This window comes from Miscanthus floridulus, chromosome 17 (genome assembly GCF_019320115.1).
Source record: "Miscanthus floridulus cultivar M001 chromosome 17, ASM1932011v1, whole genome shotgun sequence".
Taxonomy (NCBI): domain Eukaryota; kingdom Viridiplantae; phylum Streptophyta; class Magnoliopsida; order Poales; family Poaceae; genus Miscanthus; species Miscanthus floridulus.
In genome coordinates, this window is record NC_089596.1 from 104,199,842 (window position 1) to 104,224,171 (window position 24,330).

A 24,330-nucleotide genomic window follows, 5' to 3' on the forward strand; every position below is an offset into this window, starting at 1 on the left:
GCACATGATGAAGAGGGAGCCAAGGCGAGCTAGTGGTGTAGAGGAATTAGCGTGGGGTAAAGTGGTGGAGATTGGCCATGACGCGGGTGGTGACGGGCCTTAACGGCACGGTGGCAGGCAAAGCTCCAAAATTGGAGCTTGGTGTGATGCAAGTCAAGGTAGGGTGTGGTCAGCTAGAGAGGGTGCGTGAAGGCGGAGATGTGAGCACAAGAAATTGATGAGAGGTGCTCGCTCTCTGGATTCACCGTGTTGTGACACGACGGTGGTGGAAAACAGAGGGAGAAAGAGGGAAGAGAGAGACGGCATGGCAGGTGGGCTCGACTCATCCATACCTTGGCGAGACTCGAGCAGTGGGCTCTAGAGGCCCACGCGCTGACGCTACAGACAACATGTGCGTGCATTCGATCGGCGTGGCCCGTGCACCGCAGTGCCATAAATGGTATGGCGACGGTGGCTCACCCATGTGTGCGCGACAGAAGCAACACACACAGGGGCGGCAACAGCGTAGATATGCATAGACTAGCGTGGATGCGATGATGATGCAATGGCAGCGACAGCGTCATGATGCAAGGAGCGTCGACAGTGCGGATGTGATGGCAGTGCAGTGCGACCGCAATGGCACCCAAGACTACAGCGCGAGATAGAGCAACAGGGCACGAGGCCAGCGGCCGACCTTGACCAAGCGTGGCAGCACAGTTGACCATGTGGGACTAGCCATGTGTGTGGCATGAGAAGGCCGCGCGGTGACCATGCACCCGGTGCCAACCAACCCGGGACAGTGACATGCATGAATTTTAAAGCATTCAACACGACCAAACGGTTGCTTTAGGACCTAAACCATCTTCACCATGCTCAAGATGGCACATGAGACTACCAAATCGAGCTATAACACTACACCACTCATTAACCCAATCTCTCACAATAAATTGCTAAATATAGCAGTGTCTAACTATTGGTAGACTCCAAACTTTCTAAGTTTTTGAGCTGAATTTGATTTCCATTTGTGATTTCTAAGCTAGTGGAAATATTAGCTAGTAATATCATTTTTCAACCGCAAGTATTTTATTGTCATCTACAAAGTTTGTACTTCAAACTTCATTTAAGTATCACATATATGTTCTATAGCATTTTTGCTTAATAAAAATTGGTTTTAAACCCTAAGTGATATAACATGACTATCGAATCAACTTTCGTTTCACATTTTAGTTGATCATTTCGAGTTATAGAAATTGATCTACACACTTTATCACAAGCATTAACACATAAACATGATGCTCATGACATGTTTTAGTAAATGATTTACGGTGTAACATCGAGGGTGTTACAGCATGGGTGCGAGTCATCTGCAAAATTGCAGCAATAAGTGATTATTGGTTGATGTCTAGAGATTGCAGATGAATTGTATAATCATACTAAACTGAAATTACTGGAGAGAATCTTAAATTCATACAATAAAACAGATGCATAATAATATATTCTCACAACATAACATCACCAATTAGGTCACTTATCGTACTCGCAATGTGTTAACATGCATGTCATATTTCACCAATAAAACGTAACTAGAATTTCATCAAAGTTCAACCCATAATAGCACAATATGGACAGTGCCAATATTACACCGAAGTTACGTCACTTATTAGCAGGGATACAACTAGCTCTTCAAACTAGTCACTAAATGGCTCTACTCTTCAGCGTGCTCATTGTCGAGGTCAAAGATAGCATCATCCTCATCCTCTAGATCCACTTCTTCTTCCTCCCTAAAAGCATCTAGGCCCCTTGTTGGGTTTCGATGATTAATGACAATACAAGATTACTATGACTAATGTGTGTTTTGCAGAGGCAATTAAGTTAGGTCATGGTAATGAGGATCAATTGGGCAATCGAGGTGGTCATGCCCCTATGATGGAAATCATTTTGGTTTTCAAAGGATGGACGACAAGGTTAAAGATGACTAGTTCTAAGTGTTGATTGGAGTTGGAGAGACACTTAGAGTAGTTTAGGACTTTGTTTTTCCTTTGGCCGTAATATTAAGGGGGGTATGGACGGGTAGCTTGACCTAGATGAGTCTAGTGAGTTAGGTGTGGTGCACACTTGCTAAGTATAGCACTAGGTAGCTCCTACAAAGCCCTTAGATCCATTGGAGCAAACTTCATTCACGTATGATCGAAAGTTGGAAGTGAATGGAGGGTCAAATGCTGACCGAACGCTGGCTTCGGTGCGACCGAACGCTGGCCATAGGGTCCGGTCAGTTCATTTGACCAAGGTGATTGTGTTCGGTGCGACCGGATGATGAGTGGTCGAGTGACTGGACGCTGAGGACTAGTGTCCAATCGACTCTAGTAAGGTTATAGAAGAGTGAATCTGCGACCAGATGCGTCCGGTCAATACTGACTGGACCCTATGGATCCTGTGTCCGGTTGAGTACAGTAAGCATCCAGTGAGGGTTTAATGTAACCAAACGCATCCGATCAGTGGTGATTAGACCCTACCAGCGTCCAGTCAACACTTAAACACTGGTGTGTAGGTTGAACTAACCGAAGCATCCGGTCAACATGACCAGAGCGTCCGGTCACCCCGCAGAGGCACATAATGGTTCATTTTTTAGGCTACCTTATAAATAGAAGCTCTACTTGTGTGTGGAGTTACTTTTGCTCATTCCAATAGCTGAGAAACATGTTTGTGAGTGCCAATAAGAGCAAGGTCCTAGTGAGGTGATTGAGATTCGTGAATCCAAGAGAGTAGCCTCATTAGTGAATCAAGAGTAGCAAAGTGTGCATCCACCATTCTCATTAGGCTTCAAGTGGTCAAGTGAGAGTTCGTGCTTGTTACTCTTGGTTATCACCATCACCTAGATGGCTTGGTGGTGATTGGGAGCTTGGTGATCACCCGACAGAGCTTGTGGGTGACCCAACTCAAGTTGTGAGCGGTTTTGGATGATTCACCACGATAGAGTGTCGAAGAATCAACCCATAGAGAGCACTTGATCCTTGCGCGGATCAAGGGGGAGCTATACCCTTGCATGGGTGCTCCAACAAGGACTAGTGGGGAGTGGTGACTCTCTGATACCTCAGCAAAACATCGCCGTGTTCCTCTCTCCCTATTTACTTTGAGCATTTACTTTAAGCAATTCAATACTTGTTTTTTATATTCATAGAATTGCCATGCTAGAGTAAGTTTGAAACATAGGTTGCAAGTCCTTTGTGCGTTAGATTGATAGAAACACTTTTCTAGGCACAAGGGGTTAATTGGGCTAACCATAGGATTTACTTATTGTAAGAAAATTTAGAATTAGCCCAATTCACCCCCCTCTTGGGCATCTTGATCCTTTCAATTGGAATCAGAGCCTCGTGCTCACATTTTCAAGCTTAATCGCTTAGAGCAAGATGTCTCACGGGGATGGACCTCCTCCTATCTTTGAGGGAGATGACTTTCTATATTGGAAAATCTGCATGGAGGCGTACTTACAAGCTCTAGACATTGGTATTCTTAGAGCCGCCTCACAAGGCTTCCCAAAACCTCGGGACGCTACACACTTACAAGGCAATGAGGTTAATTATGAAAAGTGAAATGCAAAGGCTCGAAACACCATCTTTAGAGGCCTTTGCAAAGATGTGTTCAACCGCTTAAGGAACCACAAAGACGCCCATGCACTATGGTCAGATGTTTGTGCGCTCCATGAGGGAACCAAGAGTGAGCGTGAGAAATGCTATCATCTTGTGATTAAAAAGCTAAATTCATTTGAGATGCTTCCCAAAGAATGTGCTAATGAGATGTATTCATGTTTGAATGTTCTTGTAGAGGAAGTCAATGGGCTTAGACTCACTCAAATGTCACCATCCAACATTGTGAGAAAGATCTTGAGTGTCCTCCCCATTGACAAATATGGGCATATTGTGACCGTGCTACACCAAGGTGATATTTCCACCGCTACACCGACACAAATCTTGGGAAAGATCAATGCTCATGAGATGTACATGCACATCACGCCACAAGATGGCTCATCCTCTATCAAGAAGAAAGAGAAGGACTTAGCATTCAAAGCTAGCCAAGATAAGGGCAAAGCAAGACTTGAGTATGAGAGCTCAAGTGATGAAGAAGATGAAGATGAAGATCTTGCTCTCATGGTGAAGAAAGCCACCAAAATGCTAAAGAAGCTAAATAAGAGTGGCATCAAGTTTGATGGCAAGAAGAAGTTCTTCACAAGCTCTAGAAGAAAGCCAATCTCCAAAATGGATTGCTTCAATTGTGGTGAACTTGGTTATCTAGCACATCAATGCACCAAGCCCAAGAAGAACAAGTTCAAGAACAAGAACAAGGGCAAAAAAGATGACTCAAGTAACGAAGATGAAGATGAGAAGAAGAACAAGCCATACAAGAAGAGAGATGGCAAAAAGAGAGACTTCTATAAGAAGAAGAAGAGTGGAAAGGCCTACATCATCGGTGATTAGCTCATGGACATTGATTCATCTAGTGGATCATCCGATGATGATAGTGAAGATGAGAAGGTGGCCGCTATTGCTATCGATCTTTCATTTTCACCGCCACCATCGCCATCATCATCTACACACCTATGCCTTATGGCCAAGGGTGAATGCAAGGTAACTAATAATGATGATAGTAGTGATGATGAGCAAGCTAGTGATGATGATAGCGATAGCGATGATGATGATTCACCTTCATATGATGATCTTGTCAAAATACTAAGAAAATACACTAAGATCATTAGAAAGAGTAGAGCTAAAAATGAAAAGCGTGATGCTAAAAATGATTCACTTTTAGCAAAATGTGATACATTGGAAAAGGCTAATGTTGAGCTCAAAGAAACAAATGATTCTATATCATCCAAACTCAAGGAGCTCAAATCTTCTAAGAAAGAGCTTAAAGATAAACATGATAAACTTGAGTGGGTGCACAATGAGCTCATCACTAGCCACAATAAGCTAAAAGATGAATATACAACTCTAAAGATCAATTATGATACTCTTGTTATTGCTCAAGAATTTTTACCAAATGAGCCACATGATGCTACTAACCATGTTGTTAAGATTGATATAGCTACTTCATGTGATGATTTAATTGATGAGAGCATTGAGCAAGGATCTAGTGGCAAAGGCAAGCAAGTGGTTGAGTGCAATGACTATGATGAGTATGTCAAGCTCAAGAGTGATAATGAGAAGCTCAAGAAAGATCTTGAAGAGATCAAAAGCCACAACGCCATTGTGCTAGAAACTCTTGATCATGATGAAGAGTTGATCCTTGAGAATGGGAAGCTCAAAGAAGAAAACAAGAAGCTCAAGGAAGAGAAGAAAGATGATGCTTTAAAGAAAGAAAATAAGAAGCTCAAGTTGGAGAAAGAGCATCTCAAGATTGGGTTGAGCAAGTTTGCTAGAGGCAAGCACCTCTAAAGTGAGCTACTCATGAACACCATCATGAAGATGGATAAAAGTAGCATTGGATATGTGGCAAGTGTAGAGAAGAAGAAGGCTCAAGTTCAACAACAACAATCAAAGCCAAAGCTGAAGCCAAAGAGATATTTTGAGTGTGGACAAGAAGGCCACTTTGCTCATGAGTGCCAAACTCCACTGCCACAACCCTTGTCCAAGCATGCTAGACCCTTTGCCTTCAATGCTCACTACATGCTTAGAAATGATTCTAGTGGAAAGATTAAAGTCATGTTCTTAGGACCCCCTAACAAGAATAGGCCTAAGAAGATTTGGGTGGCTAAGTCACTTATTGAGAAGGTGAAGGGCCCTCAACAAGTTTGGGTTCCTAAAGCTTGAATCTCTTGTGTGTAGATGAACTACAAGACCAGTGGAAGTCATTGGGTTATTGATAGTGGTTGCACTCAGCATATGACCAATGATCCTCGTATGTTCACCTCACTAGATGAAGATGTAGATGGACAAGAGAGAATAACATTTGGAGATAACTCAAAGGGCAAGGTTAAAGGATTGGGCAAAGTGACAATATCAAACGATCATTCCATCTCAAATGTGCTTTATGTTGCTTCATTGAGCTTCAACTTGCTATCCGTTGGACAATTGTGTGATCTTGGCTTCCAATGCTTGTTCACCGAGAAGGAGGTTATCGTATCCAAGATAGATGATAATCAAGTGATATTCAATGGATTTAGATACAACAACTTATATCTAGTGGACTTCACCTCTGAAGATGCAAATTTGAATACTTGCCTATTCACCAAAACAACACTTGGGTGGCTATGGCATAGAAGACTTGCTCATGTTGGTATGAGTTCACTCAAGAAGCTAATGAAGAATAATTTGGTGAGAGGGTTGAAGGATGTAAAGTTTGAGAAGGACAAGCTTTGTAGTGCATGTCAAGCCAGCAAGCAAGTTGCAAATACCCATCCAACAAAAGCTTTCATGTCAACCACAAGAGTGCTAGAACTCCTACACATAGATTTATTTGGACCAACAACATACAAGAGTTTGGGAGAGAATCTCTATTGTCTTGTGATTGTTGATGACTATTCAAGGTATACATGGGTATTCTTCCTTCATGACAAATCCAAAGTTGTATTTTGCTTCAAGAAGTTTACCAAGAGAGCTCAAAATGAATTTGAAGTGAAGCTCAAGAAGATAAGAGATGACAATGGAAAAGAATTTGACAACACAAACATTGAAGCTTATTGTGATGAAGTTGGGATCAAGCATGAAGTCTCCGCAACTTATACTCCTCAACAAAATGGTGTAGTTGAGAAGAAGAACCAGACTTTGATGACTCTTGCAAGGACAATGCTAGATGAGTACAACACCCCTGAAGCTCTATGGGTGGAAGCAATCAACACCGCATGCTATGCATCAAACCGCCTATTCCTTCAAAAGTTCTTTGGCAAGACACCTTATAAGTTGCTCAATGGGAAGAAGCTGGATGTCTCCTTCTTTAGGGTGTTTGGTTGCAAATGCTCCATATACAAGAAGCGGCAACACCTAGGGAAGTTCCAAAGACGTTGTGATATTAGTTTTCTTGTTGGTTACTCATTAAAGTCCAAAGCATATAGAGTATTTAATCATGCCACCGGCTTGGTTGAAGAAACATATGATGTGGAATTTGATGAATCTAATGGCTCCCAAGGAGCACATGAGAATCTTTATGATGTAGGTGATGAACCATTGAGGGAGGCTATAAAGAATATTCTAGTGGGAGACATTAAGCCAAAAGATGATGAAGATGATATACAAGTCATTGATCAACCTTCTTCATCAAATATGCCACAAGATGGTGAAAAAGATAGGAGAGTAGAAAATAAAGATACCCATATCTCCCATGAGCAAATGGTGGTACAAGCACAAGATGTTGATGCTCTACAACCTCCTCCTCAAGTGGTCCATAGAAGAAATACACCTCTCCTACAAGATCATCCACAAGATCTCATCATAGGGAGTCCATCAAAGGGTGTAATGACTCGATCTCAAAAACTTGCTTCATTTATTGCTCATCACTCTTTTGTCTCTTGCTATGAGCCTACCAAGGTAGAAGAAGCTCTTAAAGATCCAGATTAGATTAATGCCATGCATGAAGAGTAGAACAACTTCACTCGCAATGAAGTTTGGACTCTTAAAGAGCGACCAAAAGGTGCAAGAGTCATTGGAACAAAGTGGGTGTTCCATAACAAGCAAGATGATCAAGGTGTCGTTGTGAGGAACAAGGCAAGACTAGTTGCAAAGGGGTTCTCCCAAGTTGAAGGTTTGGATTTTGGAGAGACCTTTGCACCGGTTGCAAGATTAGAAGCCATCCGTATCCTACTTGCATATGCATCACATCATGAAATGAAACTATATCAAATGGATGTGAAAAATGCATTTTTAAATAGCTTTATTAATGAACTAGTCTATGTGGATCAACCTCCCGAGTTTGAAGACCCTAGATATTCTAATCATGTTTATAGGTTGTCCAAGGCACTATATGGGCTTAAGCAAGCCCCAAGAGCTTGGTATGAGCGCCTTCAGGACTTTCTCATTGAGAAGGGCTTCACCATTGGGAAGGTCGACACCACACTATTCACCAAGAAGCTTGATGAGCATATCTTCATTTTTCAAGTATATGTTGATGATATCATCTTTGGATCATCAAATGAAGACTCATGCAAAGAATTTGGTGAATTAATGTCAAAAGAGTTTGAGATGTCAATGATTGGTGAGCTTATATTCTTTCTTGGTTTTTAAGTCAAGCAAATAAAAGACGGCATCTTCATCTCTCAAGAGAAATACACAAAAGATATTCTCAAGAGATTCAATATGGATGAATGTAAGTCAATCAATACACCAATGTAATATACACAAATTGAGCTTGTGTTGTCCCTTGCATTTCATTGTAATATACAACACGTTTAATTTTTGGTAATGCATATAGGGCTTATCTAACATGGTTAAGATAACCGTCGAAAAGCGTGTGAAGAAGCTTAACCTTGGATCAAACTTGACAAGCAACTAGATTTACTTACAAGTATTTCATATGCATGAATGTTGTTTTGCCATTTTGTTCCAGTTGCCCTTTTATTGCCTATTTTCATAAAAAGAATTATAGCCTAAGGCAAAATATTAAAAAAAACTTAAGGGTTTGAGAGAGGTCACTCAGATCAGTCCCAATTGGTGTTTATTTGGATCTTATTCAAGTTGGGACTTGATTGGGAACAGGCAGCGCTAAGGAACATTGAAGATTTGTTGGAAAAGAGTGACCGAACGCTACACCAGACTCTGCAGTCCAATGTTCGGTCAGTTCATAGGAGGTGAACTCGCTGCGAAGGAGTGACCAGACTCTATCTTTCAGTGTCTGGTCAGATGATGTCTCAGCGTCCGGTCGTGTCAAGAAGATGAAGGCTAAGTTGATCGGACTCTGGCTATGTCCGGTCAGTGTCTACCAGACGTGTCCGGTCATGATTCCAGAGGAATTGGACCTCTCTAGAATCGACCAGACACTGGGTGGTAGCGTCCGGTCGCTACCATCAGAGCGTCCGATCAGTAGATATCATGTGGCATTAGGTCTCTTTCCTATTTTCTGTTTCTGACTCGTGAGGGCCACCCTATTTAATCAAAGCACCGGTGATTTCTTTAGACCTAATCCACCGTCGACATCACCGTGCCCCCATCGTCCTGTGCTGCTGCATCACGCTCACTAGATTTGCCACCCACGTGCCTCCAGTGACTTCCCATGCCACCGAGCCCCTCACGCCTCAGCCCGCACTACGCTCCCCGCACCACCACGTGTGCCCTTGTCCTCACGCCAGCACAAGCTCCACCCTTGCACCTCTATTCCAGCGCTGTCGTGGTCTCGCCCTAACTCGCGCTGTGCTTCTCTCAAGCCGTGTTCTATGCCGCCGTGGTCCTAAGCCGACCTTCTATCGTCCAGCGCTGGTAAGACCCTGCTCATGCCCATGCATCCTCCTTGCAACTTGCCCGTGACCTAGCTATTCATCACTACGCCAATTTCATAGGGCCGTCGATTCACTACTCACCGCCAACCCTAACCCTAGCCAGTTCCATGGTTCCCCGTGTGACGTCTCTTCTTTTCATTGGATCATTAGTTCGTCAGGTAGCAAGCTAGTAGATTCAATTTCATACCTACATTGCTTGCTCTCATAGGATTTCGCATCTATTAGATATATCGTATTTACTTGTATATCCTTCTATTCCATCATGCAGCGAGTCGGTGCCGTTGAGGTGACAGGTGCAGTTGTCAGTCAACTCAGGGCCAAGCTCGTGAGTATGGATCGATGCCAAGCCTCAAAAGTGTCAGTGGACAGTTGATCTTGTCAGCGGCAGTGGTTCTAGTCAGATCAGGTGGCTCACACTAAGAACGTTGGTGGTGGTCTAGGAGATGATGATCAGAGGCCTCCGCCTTGCCTGCCTATAGGTCTTAAAGGCAAGGTGACAAAGAAGACTGCATCCAAGAAGAGGAAGTACCCTGATGCAGAGATAGCCAGAGCAGCTGCAGTTGCTGAGGCCGCAAAGCGTGTCGAGAGAGGAGGTGCCCGCATTGGAGTTGTCATTGCAGATCATCTATTACTAGATGCGTGGGGCAGACTTGAGCAGACTAAGCGTCTTCATGGTAGTCCACCTAGGACTATCATGATGGCAGGACAACGTCTTCCCATTGTGGATCCTCAGCCTTAAGGGGAGTCACAGCAGGAGTCATAGTAGCAGCCCCCACCAGTAGAGCCTCAGCTAGCTCAGGAGACACACGAGGGATAGCTATCATAGCAGACTTAGGAGGGTTAGTAGGCCAAGGAGACCGAGTAGGCACCCCAGCCACTGCTACACCGCTCTAGTCATACCTAGGTTCTAGTGTCACCGAGGCCACCGACATAGCGGAGGGGATCACGTCCACCACCTCATCCATAGGGTCCGCCTCTAGTGACCCACCTTGCTTGAGGGCCACCACGGCCAAGTAGGTTTAGCAGCTTCACTTTGTGGAGTTTGATGTGTGGTTTCCACCCAGGAGGGATGAGAGAGCTTCAGAGGGATTCTATACACCGCTCTAGGAAGACTTCTACAATGCATATCTAAACAGTAGAGCAGTTTTTAGATCTCAGCGGGTTTACAGCATTGAGGCTATAGTCACAGCAGCTAGAGAGCATATTCACCCCTACCTTGCATATCTGCTAGGGCTGACAGATTTGATTGGATGGACTAGAGTATATGTTCTATCCTGGGTTCATCAGTTTTATGCTTCTCTCTATATTGACCCACACCATAGATATATTCACTTTGCATTTAGAGGCAGAGACTACAGGATGATGAGTTAGAGGGCTAGGGAGATACTAAGGTTACAGGAGCAGCCTATCAGGTTACATGAGGTATGTTATGGATAGCAATAGCCTCTCAGGCGCCCTCATGGTGGTTTGGTGCCCCCTACAGATCTTGTGCGCCATTGCTTCAAGGAGCCCTTTGGTGAGGGGTCAAGGAGGAACCCCAGTGACCTTACTCCTACAGCTAAAGTGCTAGAGGCTATCATTAGGAGAACACTACTTCCTAGGATGGGATACCGAGAGGGCTTGACTCGCCTCTAGCTTTGGCTCCTCAATGCCCTGATGCAGTAGACTATGTTTGATATTTGGGACCTCCTTCTATCAGAAATGGAGGATACTATAGCTAAGGGCTTCAAGGGTCGCAGGCAGCTTCCATATGCACATTAGATCACATTCCTTATTCTCAAGGCTATGCAAGTTAGGACATCAGAGATGGTTGCAGAGTACAGAGGTGCCACCACAGAGTTTCCAACTTATAACATGGCAAAGAGGATTAGGCATAGCACTCCATAGGTACCCACTTAGCCTCACCGTCGTCCAGATGTACCAAAGTTCATAGCTCAGCAGGATGAGATTATTAGAGGCATAGTCGCTACTGAGGAGGAGTAGCTTGAGTCTCAGGAGGAGGGGAGCGAGTCTAGTGATAGTTTGGATGACGACTACCTGCCTATTTCTCATATGCCTCCATGCAGACATGATGCAGAGGCCAGCAGTTCCAGCTCAGCTCCACCTACACCGCAGACGGACCCCGCTTTGATTGCTATCCTTGAGCGGATGCAGCAGGATTATGCTAGACATGCTTAGGAGACCGTTGCTAACTTTGCATAGTTTCATGCTCATTAGGATGAGTTCTAGTGATAGCAGCTGGTCCTCCAACAGCAGTAGCAATAGATACATCAGCAGCAGTTACTCATGCAGCAGCAGCTTTTGGAATTTATGCAGTATGTAGTGATAGCCATTGGGGCCCCATAGCCATAGCTTTTGCCCTAGATTGGTTAGCCTACTACCACTATGATGACTCCAGCAATACAGCCCAGTGGGCTTTAGAGCCAGGGATAGCCTCCAACTCCATTTGCTTCTCCCATAGTACAGGTGTCCCAGTGGTTATCCTCGCTAGTGGTTGCCCCATAGTTCACACCATATCAGATGGGCTTCACACCAGATCAGTCACCCTCGCTATTTGTACCTGACACGTCAGTCTCTAGGAGTCTTGGAGCATCTTTCAACGAGTTGATAGGGATGCCTACACCGCCACATATGTATGCCCTAGGTCCTTCTATAGCAGCTCCTGTCGTCGTGACTACTCAGAGGCTCCATTCTTCTGTCGCATCTTTAGATCCTATGACAGATATACCAGTAGCATCACAGGCAGCACCTGCTCCAGCTTAGACCCAGACCTCTTCAGCAATGCTTTCAGCCATAGAGGGTCAGTCAGTACAAAGCTCAGGGTCAGATGATGATGGCACCCAGTTATAGCTTGCCCCTCGTACCTCAGCACTCGGCTTGTCCACTACAGCCCCACCAACCGACCCTTAGGTTTTGGTGTTTGACGCCAAAGGGGGAGAGGGTTCAAGTATGTAGACTCAGGGGGAGCGAGTTTTAGGGGGAGCCTAGTTAGCTATTAGTCTATTATATACATTTGGAGTTTTTATTTGTGTGATACACTATTACTTTTATCCATTCGTGTGTTTACTGTCATGCATACTATTATGTCTATGTGATAGTGATATCTATGTGATTGTGATATATGACATGTGTGCTCTCTATTTTGAATCCCTTTATATGTCATATCACTTGTGTTATGCTCATTTGCTTTTGCTTCCGCGCTTTACTTCGATGCAAATGAGATTCACCACTTGTACTCATGCTTATTTCATATCTTTTGAGTACATCATGTTGGCTTGGGTCATATAAGCTTGCCTAACTATTTTGTTCTTATTGACAAAAGCTTATATGAACCAAGCATGTCAAAAACCTTACTCTTTCACATATTCAAGGTGGTATTGTCATCAATTATTAAAAATGGGGAGATTGAAAGCATCTAGGCCCCTTGTTGGGTTTTGGTGATTAATGACAATATAAGATTACTATAACTAACATGTGTTTTGCATAGGCAATTAAGTTAGGTCATGGTAATGGGGATCAATTAGGCAATCGAGGTGGTCATGCCCCTACGATGGAAATCGTTTCGGTTTTTAAAGGATGGACGACAAGGTTAAGGATGACTAGTTCTAAGTGTTGATTGGAGTTGAAGAGACACTTAGAGTAGTTTAGGACTTTGTTTTTCCTTTGGCCATACTATTAAGGGGGGTATGGACGGGTAGCTTGACCTGGATGAGTCTAGTTAGTTAGGTGTGGTGCACACTTGCTAAGTCTAGCACTAGATAGCTCCTACAAAGCCCTTAGATCCATTGGAGCAAACTTCATTCATGTATGATCAAAAGTTAGAAGTGAATGGAGGGTCAAATGCTAACCGAACGCTGGCTTCGGTGCGACCGGATGCTGGCCGCAGGGTCCGGTCAGTTCATTTGACCAAGGTGATTGTGTTTGGTGCGACCGGACGCTGAGTGATCGAGTGACGGGATGCTAAGGACCAGTGTCCGGTCGACTCCAGTAAGGTTCCAAAAGAGTAAATCTACGATCGGACGCGTCCGGTCAATACTGACCGGACCCTGTGGATCCTACGTCCGGTCGAGTATAGTAAGCATCCAGTGAGGGTTTAATGTGACCGAACACGTCCGGTCAGTGGTGATCAGACCCTGCCAGCGTCTGGTCAACACTTAAACACTGGTGTACGGGTTGAACTGACCGAAGCGTCCGGTCAACATGACCGGAGCGTCTGATCACCTCGTAGAGGCACATAACAGTTCGTTTTTCAGGCTGCCTTATAAATAGAAGCTCCACTCGTGTGTGGAGTTACTTTTGCTCATTCCAATAGCTAAAAAACACGTTTATGAGTGCCAAGAAGAGCAAGGTCCTAGTGAGGTGATTGATATTCATGAATCCAAGAGAGTAGCCTCATTAGTGAATCAAGAGTAGCAAAGTGTGCATCCACCGTTCTCATTAGGCTTCAAGTGGTCAAGTGAGAGTTTGTGCTTATTACTCTTGGTGATCGCCATCACCTAGATGGCTTGGTGGTGATTGGGAGCTTGGTGATCACCCGACAGAGCTTGTGGGTGACCCAACTCAAGTTGTGAGCGGTTTTGGGTGATTCACCGCGACGGAGTGTCAAAGAATCAACCCGTAGAGAGCACTTGACCCTTGCGCGGATCAAGGGGGAGATACACCCTTGCGCGGGTGCTCCAATGAGGACTAGTGGGGAGTGGCGACTCTCCAATACCTTGGCAAAACATCACCGCGTTTCTCTCTCCCTATTTACTTTGAGCATTTACTTTAAGCAATTCAATACTTGTTTTTTACATTAATAGAATTGCTATGCTAGAGTAAGTTTGGAACATAGGTTGCAAGTCCTTTGTGTGTTAGATTGATAGAAACACTTTTCTAGGCACAAGGGGTTAATTGGGCTAACTGTAGGATTTACTTATTGCAAGAAAATTTAGAATTAGCCCAATTCACCCCCCCCCCTCCCCTCTTGGGCATCTTGATCCTTTCACTCCCAACCATCATCTTCAACTAACATTTTTGGATCTTCTTCCTCATCAAGGATCGGGTGTAGTTGATTGTTCAGAAAATGCACCTCATGTTGAAGATCAACCACCATGTTCTGGGTCTACGCAAGCTGCTGGCACAAGTCCCTTTCAACATAGTCCTACCGCACGGCTATGGCTTTGGCTCTGTTTCAAGCTGCTTCTGCCAAGGCTACATGGTTGTTTGCTTGGATCCACTGGCGCATAGCTATGAGCGCCTCAGCACGAGCAGCCTCCAGCTACTCCCGTAGTCCTACTAGCACTGCCTGGTCATCAGCTCCTGCCTCTTGGGCGGCAGCTCTCTACTGATCAACTTGCTCCATCTGAGTGTTAAGATTTCCCAATTCTACATATGCCTGATCAATTTCCCATCGAGCCTCACTTGCGGCCTTCTTGTGCTTGTGAACACGCTTCCTCAGCTTCCACTGAGCAACTTTGGCTCTCATGAGCCTATCCATGCAAGTGGTATAGGACTCCTGCCAGAAGTCCTGGGTATCCTAACGAGTATAGAACATCTTCATCATGGCAAACATTGCACTCATAGCGGGACTAGAGCTATCTGTCCGCTCATCTCGATCTTGGATCAACACATTGCTGTTGCACTATGCCCAAACTATTGTGGATGGATCCACCCGAGGAAAAGTACCAGCAGAACTGCCGGTAAGCTCATCCCCGTGTTCCTAACATATCTGGCTTAGCATCTCAAAAGCGACTACCTAGGCACCTTTCCAAGGAGTTTTTTCTTTAGATTCTACCTTCCACTCCTACCATAGGGGGCTTGGCTACAAGCTAGTATGGTTAGCTACACCTCATACCATGGTTGTCCTTCTAGGTATGCCTCATTCTAGGAATAGAGAGGCGGTTCGATATATCCCGCATAATGCAGGACCCTCCAAAGTAGGGTAGGGGTACCAAACATCTCTAGGAAAGTCTCACTCCTGGCTGATGCTGCCATCTATTCTAACAAAATGGTGCAATTCTCATGAGAACAACACTATAATAGAAAAGAGTTACTTAACCGAATAAGAAACTTATAAGGGGAGGAACAATGCAAGTGTGTAATGAATGATTGATCATGATGCATGTACATTTCGTATGTCCTCACAAACTTAAGAAAATTAAAACTTCTAACGACATACACGATGGCATATATGTGTTCTCTCATATATAACGTAGCTAGTCGAGCTACATGTTTCGCTGTTAGTGTACCTGCACAAGAATTTCATTTTAGCCCAACCCCACAAGTATATATGCATAACATAAAAATCTAAGCTCTAGGTTGCAAGCTAAATACTTCCATATATATGTACCCATATATATACTTTTATATCAAAGCTACCCAAAAGTAAATATGTTCCATATATACATATAAATATGCATATACAGTCGTATCAAAGCTAACCCATAATTAAATACCTCCGTATATATATGAGACATATATATACTTTAGTATCAAAGCTAACTCTCCCCATTAGACCACACTCTCACATCTTGCGGTCATGCCACTGTGATGATGAGTGGCATCTTACCTTAGGCGTAGAGGCATTTGATCCATATATTATCACTCAAGTGAATGACATCCATACAATAGCATGCCATATGGACGATAAAAGTAAAAACCTCCATGTTAGTACTTAACTAGCCACCTGAAATCCTTAACTAGGCATAAAGGAAGTGATTAATGGCACACTTTAGATTCAAACTTTAGATTTAAACACCTACATATATAGCTATAAGTTGCTAAAACTGGTTTTGGAACTTTGTTTTAAATACACATGTGACAATTAATGTTGAATCTTGCTCTGATACTAGCTGTAGCAGAACCGTCTAATTTATAAGAGCACAAGTACAATAGCAGTCCACAAGCGGTCGCACTGTCATAGTTGAGCCCATATAATCCCGATAGTCCATCGAGTACCATGAAGGGTCTCGATTCAACCAACATACAATCAAGATCGTACATGATTCAACATATATGTCACACGTTACATAAAGTTCACAAATATAGTTTCATACACCAGAGTACGATTAAAAGTTATTACAAACCAAGTTCAAATAAAGTAGTAGCAGAAGCAAATAGAGTTTGAAACCAACATATGTCATCATTGTTCAAATACGGTGCTAGCTCATGATCACAATCCCACAAAAGCATAATAGAGGGATTAACAAGAGATGCCTTGCCCAAGGCCCTACTCCTTGTCCATGGCGGGACAGAAGCAGTTCTTACAGTAGCCATGATACATCGTATTATCTGCAACAATGGGAAACAAACCATGAGTACAAGAAGGTACTCAGCTAGACTTATCAGTCATAAACCAAAAATAAAGTTACTCCAAGGATTATGCAAGGCTTTATAAGTGGAGCTAACTTGACAATATTTTGCATAAAAAGCCAGTAATTCAACTATACCTTTTATAATTCGATCATCAAGTTAATTATAGCTATTCATCTCTAGATTTACAACTAACCTGTGCCAAACATGTGGTATGTTATTTAGTAGCATACAGTAGTAACCATAGCCGATGTAATAATTCCATGTCCATCATATTCCATAATACACTTACTACGATGTTGGGACTAGCCAAGTTTCTCACTGTCCAGGAGAGACAGCGATTCAAATTGATTTCAACTAGTAGGGAATTTATTAATAATACAAACCCAGGTAGACTAGATCAACGGTCACCTTTGGTACAACTCAGGTCCATATTTCACGGGTTCAATTAGCATCGCACAATCAAGGACAGCCAGCTACTAGGATGATCAGGACTACCCTACCCTTGGGCTCATGTTTGGCTCCCCACACATCCTTACTACCATCTAGAGAGCTCACTCTTACATAATAGGGCCTAGCCTGAGTTAAGCTACTCAGCTTCATGGTTGAAACAAGTTATCTGGCTAGCTAAGTGAGAGGCATGCGTTCAATCTTGACAAAAGCGCCAACAACGGTACGGTCCTTAATCGACACAGACGGAATCACATGAGACAACCTACGCATAGACTCCGTCTGACCTCTAGTTACATTACCACATGGTTCTTTTCCATGATAGTAAATATAGCCAACTGTGCTATGATATCCACCTATATCTCGTAGGTGATAGGAAATCACCCAACTTCTTCCAGTCTAAGCATGGCTAAGCATATATTTGATCCTAAACCTACATAGGGTTAAAGGTATATTTATCTAGATAAGGTAGTTCAATGCATCAAGTGTTTCCAATTCAACTCTTATAACCTAATGAATCAAACATAAAGGACTCAAGTGATATTTTGTAAAACATGGGAGGCTTAAAATGTTCTAGGGCTTGCCTTTGATAAAAGAAGTTGACCTATGGTCTAGGCACTTAGGTAAGTCTTCAAGAGTTTGCTCCTCTTCTTCTGGAGCTATGGCCTGAGGTGCCTCCTGTTGTTTCTCTAGCTCTTCTTCGAACTCCAACAGAGTTATCCCTTCGGATGATCCTATATGCATGAGTAGGAAATAAGATATCATGGATGCATATATAATGACATGTATAATATGATATGATGTGATGAATGCATCCTCATAAGTGTTCTCAACAGCATTGCATTAAGATGATAACAAGTTACATTTTCTTTTACTGAGTAGGTGCATCTCTTCTCTAGTAACTTAAACAAACATTTATGTAAATCATTTTCTAGACTATAAGATAGCAGCCTCTTATTTTGATCATAACTAGAGTTATACACATAAAAATAATATGGCTATGGACAATCTAGAAAGCTTATGAAATTGGCTAGAACTTTCTTTTAATCATCTTAATGTGATTTGATAGTTATCTAGGTCAAACAATTCAATCTTTCAGATTTATCTAGAGAGCAAGTATTTTTGATAGCATATTTTCAACAGCCATAATTCTTAAACCATAATACCTGTGACTATGAAAATTTAATACCAGGTACATAAGTAAGTTATCTACAACTTTGTTATTAACAAGTTTTACAAAAAAGACTATTATCATCATAGAATGATCACCACAACAGAAACTATACATGCAGCCATCTAGTTGAATTATAAAGCAATAATTAACTAGTTGCCTATAAAAAAATACTTCAAAGCATCACTAACAGCATCAACAGATTATAGACATCACACACACCACAGAAAACATCATGGTTAATCCTAACTAATTTATTTATATTTATTTATTAATTTCCTTATATAATAAGGTGATTTAAAGGATAAATATTTCAAGTGCTCAATAAATTCTGAAAAAATTACAATAGTCTACACATGACCCTAATAGTCTACTGTACAAATTCCATGCCATTTGGATACGTATACAAAAATGACAAGTTAATATGCTTATTTTAGCAAAAAAAAAGTTTAGCATAGTGAAAAGTGTCCAGCAATAGATTTAATATTTTTCTTACTTTTATACTAGCATAAGAATACTATGTAAAAATTTGTATGATTATATGTTATGTATTTTTACCCCCAATTAATTCCACTAGAATCTAGCAATTAATTAATATTAAATAAGAAGACCAAATTATAAGTATGTTTACTGCAGGTTTAATATTTTTTCTAGCTAGAGCATGTCAACACAAGACCAGAAAAATTATAATCACAATTTTATCACCTTCCTAGCTCAAGTTATGCAATTTGCAAGATAGAAACTATTTTAAAAGCACTTATCTTGCTCAAGTTAATTCTCCCAGAAAAATACCCTAAATAGTAGATTTCATATTTTTATCAAATAGTACACTTCAAGATGAATCCAACAAAATTTGGTTCACCCCATTTGGATACTCCTAGCTCTAGATATAGTTTTTTACAAGATAGCAACAAAATCCATGAAATAAATAAAGAAAATCAAATTTACTCGGGCGCTACAGTTAGGTGCACCTGGTCTATACACCCACGGTAGCTGACAGCGGGTCCCATAGTCAACCCGGTCCCACATGCCAGTGAGACCGAGGCAGAGGCGGTGGTTGACCGACAAAAAGCTCATCGACGGCGAGGTCACCGGTGGTAGCGTCACCCTAGACATGTTCCCTAACCCATTCCGCATCTACGGGTGCCCTTGGTTGGATCAAAGGCTCACCGGAGCTAGCTCGATGGCGGCCATGGCCAGTGGTGGTGTTACACTTCGGTGGGCTCATCGTCTCCGATGATGGCAAGCCAAGTCGAGCACTGCTGTGGCTTTAGGGCCACCTAGTGAAGACCTAGGGTTAGGTAAGGGCGATGGTGGAGCAGCAGCAAAGCTTAGCCATGTGCATGGCATGGCGACGGTGAGAGTACACCGGTGAGCAGCCACGTTCAGGCGCCAGTGTGTCGGAGTTGGCTCGACGGCCAGCGATGTGAGCTAGAAGTGACCCTAGGCTAACCCTAACGAGAGATAAGCATGAGCTAGATGGCTCGGTGGAGCACGGCCACAGCGAGCGCAAGCTAGGAGGTGCTCCGGCGAGGGCACAGCTACGGTGAACTCGCCCGTAGGCCTTTACCTTGGCTCGATTGGCATAGATAACAAGTCAGTGAGGTGGAGGAGGTGATGGCCGAGTGGTGTGCACGAGCAATCTCACAATGGCGCGGTGGCGGTGGTGTGCGAGCGGGACGGGGGTACGGCGACGATGGCGTGGTGCTACGGTTCGCTTGGCGAGTGCGAGAGTGAAAGAGGGAGGAGAGGCAGAGGCGAGTGGGCGTGTGAGAGAAAGTGGGAGTGGCACTCTTATCTGCCCATGCTGGCCTGATGGGTGGGGCTGACGATAGCGTACGGCCACCACGTGGTGGTCGCGGCCCAACACCGATCGGCCACGACGCACGCGCGGCGCCGATTCAGTCCACCCTGAACCCGACTAACAGCGCATCTTCAAGCGATTAGTACTCCTAATTCATGGTGAATTTTTGAAAATTTTAGTAATACAAAGTGTAGAGCTACATGAGTACTACAACTTTGCTATAATGATCATGGCCTAATTCGAGCTAGTTTTCAAACTACAGTGCCCCAAAGTGGAGTACTCTAAAACTAAAAACCGGTTTAGGACAACAAAATTTTCTGTTACAAACAGCATTGAGTTGAAACTTGTGAGCTCTATTTAACCATATTATGCACTGATTTAGCTCATGACCCTTAAATAAAGTTTGTACCTATGATGTGAACTACAACTTTTATTTAGTTCACATAGCCATATAAACACTCTAAGCTACTGTTCAACTTTGATCAAACTAGCATCATGAAAATAACATTACAAAGTAAACCAACACTTAGAAGCAAAATTGGCTTAAGTCATGAATATAAAAATTGTTCCATTTACCATCCTAGATGTATCTAAGGTGTTTTCATGACCTCACAACCATTTCATACATTGGTCATACATGATTACAAGCATAATTAAGTATATGAGCAACATCACATGTGATAAAGAGAAGGTAAATGAAATGAAACTTCATATGCTTATGCTTATGAATGCTTGGATGACGCTTGTGCTCATGAAATGCAAATGCTAAATGCAATGCTTAACACTAGGGTGTTACAATGGCAGCGACGATGATGGCCCATAGGCCTTTACCTTGGTTCGAGCTAAGGCAATGGTGGGTCGATGAGGTAGAGGAGGTGATGGCAGAGCTGTGGACATGAGTGATTGAGCGGTGGTGCTATGGTGGCGGCACTCAAGCATGGCTGAAGGCACGGCAGCGATGCTGCTGCAGTGCTGCTCTGCTCTAGAGAGGCGCGCGGGTGAGAGAGAAAGCGAGAGCGAGAGTGAGCGCGTGAGTGAGTGGAGAGCCGAGCGCTCTCCCTTTTGGCGTGACAGGGCGAGCCGGGGCCGATGGACTGCCACCACGTGGCATGAGCGACCTGGGCACGAGCGGCCATGACAGTCGGTGATTTGAATCGGCAAGGGTCGATTCAGTCCGTCTGACAGTCGATTTTCAAACCTCCAAATCTCCCAAACCATGGCGAATCAGTGAAAACTTCATTAATACAAAGTGTATAGCTACATGAGTACTACAAGATTTCTTAAAGGAGTTTTTTCTAAATCGCATTAGTTTTCAAACTATAAGGCTTCAAAATAGGCTACATTGAAACTAAAAACTGCTTCAAGACTTACAAAAAATTTCTAAGTTACGAACAACATTAAGTTGAAACTTGTGAGCTCTATTTGACCATGTTAGGCACTGATTTATCTCATGACCCTTAAATAAAGTTTGTTACCCTTGATGTGAACTACAACTTTTATTTAGGTCACACAGCCATGTAAACAATCTAAGCTATTGTTCAACTTTGGTCAAACTAGCATCATGAAAATGGCATTCCAAGGTAACCCAACACTTGGAAGCAAAATTGGCTCATGTCATGAATACAAAAGTTGTTTCATTTACCATCCTAGATGTATCTAAGGTATTGTTGTGACCTTACAACTATTTCATACATTGGTCATACATGATTACAAGAATAAGCATATATATATAATCAACATTCCATGCGATAATGTATAAGAATGAGATGAAATTTCATATGCTCATGTTCATGATTGCTTGGATGATGCTTGTGCTCATGAAATACAAGTGCCAAATGTCATGCTTAACATTGGGGTGTTACAATCCAATCTTCCATTATCTAAAAATGCCCTGTTCGTTTCGCTGAAATTTAGTTTATGCTGATTTGTTATGAGAGAACATTGTTCGTTCGCTGAAAATTACTGCTGAAGTAGTGATAAGAACAGGGTGAAAATATAAGACTCAATCGAACATGCATGTACTCACTGCAACAAAAACAAAAGCTAATTCATCCTTCTTGCGGATTTGACACCTAATATGTGAACTAGGTTTGGACCTTTGTCATGAAAACAAAAAAGAGATTCAATTCTGATGTTTCTAAATAAAAACTGTTTCAGGTTCAGAATAGGAAGGAATCCACTATAAACTTTTGTCCAAGTCATCCCGAACCTATTTACCTACGATACCGGTTATTTGACAGTTTTTTTTAAAAAAAAATGGGTTACTGCTTGACAGTTGACACGGTCCTGGTGGTGACTGCTTAGGCTCACATATATATACATAGTATTTCCTTAATTTTGTCATTTGGTAGAACTTAATCTTTCTGGTGGTTTTCATGTGGAACTTTCAGTCACAAGAAAACAGATTTGAAATTTTATGAATCGTATTATCAATATGCAGTGTTGTATTCAAAATAAAATAAAATTATGTGCAAGAAGTTTTATTGTCATTTTTTCAAACATAGTACAACCCACCATGTTAATCGGGCAGGGAACGTCGACAAGTATTGTCGTCTATGGTCTATCGATGAAAAAAAAAGTTAGAACACTTCTAAGGCAAAAGCCAACATGGTTTCTATCTCTATTAATTATTTTGCTACATGGACATTTCTATCTCTATTAGTGCAACAATTCTTGTGCTTGCATTTAAAGATTTTAATGCTAATTCGATATACAACAACAAATTATGCAAATTATTAGTTACTCTTATACAGAACGACGTATTGGATACAACAGTGGTCCATGCTGCACAAGCAGGAGGAGAGACCACTGTTCTATGAGGGATGCAGAAGATGGGAGACGTTTATTATGGCCGTTTTTGCGAAGTTCGGCTGGAACTTCATGAATCGTATTCGAGCCTAGTGTTCTGTTTTATTCGTTGTGCCCACTAGTTTGGGGTGAACTTTGTTTCTTTCCTTGGACGTGTAAGCCTTATGGCATTGGTGTTTTTCTGTGACTATCAGTTGTGTATTATCCACGAATGGTAGAGGCTAGAACTTTGTTCCATTATCTAAAAAAAGATATGATTAAGCTTTCTAGAGTCAAAGGGTCAATTTTAAATGTGGACTTATTATCTATTTTTCTTGTGATACTCTTTAAAAAGGTTTTAGAGTAAAGGAGCTTGCGATTTAAGGACATGGATGATGAAGATAAAGTGTTGGTTGTATTTTTTTCCCTTTGTTCACCTTCTTGGATTAAACTTCAGATCGAATTAGTGTGGTACGTATATCAGACATGTATCCTCTCTCTCTCTCTCTCTCTCTCTCTCTCTCTCTCTCTCTCTCTCTCTCTCTCTCTCTCTAAGTTACGTTATTCGCGTGTATTCTAATTCAAAACTCTATCTATAAATACTAGAGAATATACGAGTGGGCGAGGTAGAAAAGTTTGGACTAGCTCTAGCTATCCTTAAAGCCAAAGAGATGCAATCTCTCTTAGACGTGCCTTCCAAGACAACTTTGTATTAACTCGAAGTATTGCTTGTTTTTATAATTTTAAAGAAGCTAAGTCTTCCATTTTTCATTGTCGAAAAAAAGGTACGTATCCTCGATTATTGCCGCTGCTGCTATTCGATCGAACAAAATACGTCAAAAACAAAAACGAAAGTTTAGCGTATCGAACTTGCATGGTTATCCTTCCCCACTTGTTGTAAAAAGCCTCGATCCTTGGAACATGTGATGATGATGTGACCACTCTGATTCTTTGCAAGTTGAAGTGAATCCTTCACATGAAGATGCGTTAGAAAAGTCTACGTGTGCTCACTACTGTGCGAAATTAAAGAGGCCTACTCCGAGCGATCACACGAAAGATGCATGTTTTCAAAAGGGTGAGCTAGCTTTTATTCCGACTAGTTCATCATATTGTGCAGCGATACTCGTATCTTTTCAAATATTTATCTTGAAAGACAAAACATCATACATAAGAGTTATTTTTTTAATTAAGATATCTTCCCCTAGTTTCAAATCCCATGTCGAAAATGTAAATATAATCTATCTGCGTTTGTAATTTTAGCTTCGTGCTAATAAGTCTAACTTCACATCGACAAGCTACTAGTTCAAATAAATCACTATGAACGTCAAGCTAATTAATCTGATACTGTAAATACTAATATGTTTTTCTATAAATTTAGTGAAAATTAAATAATTTTGATTTAGATTACGGCTAAAGCATGACGTATGA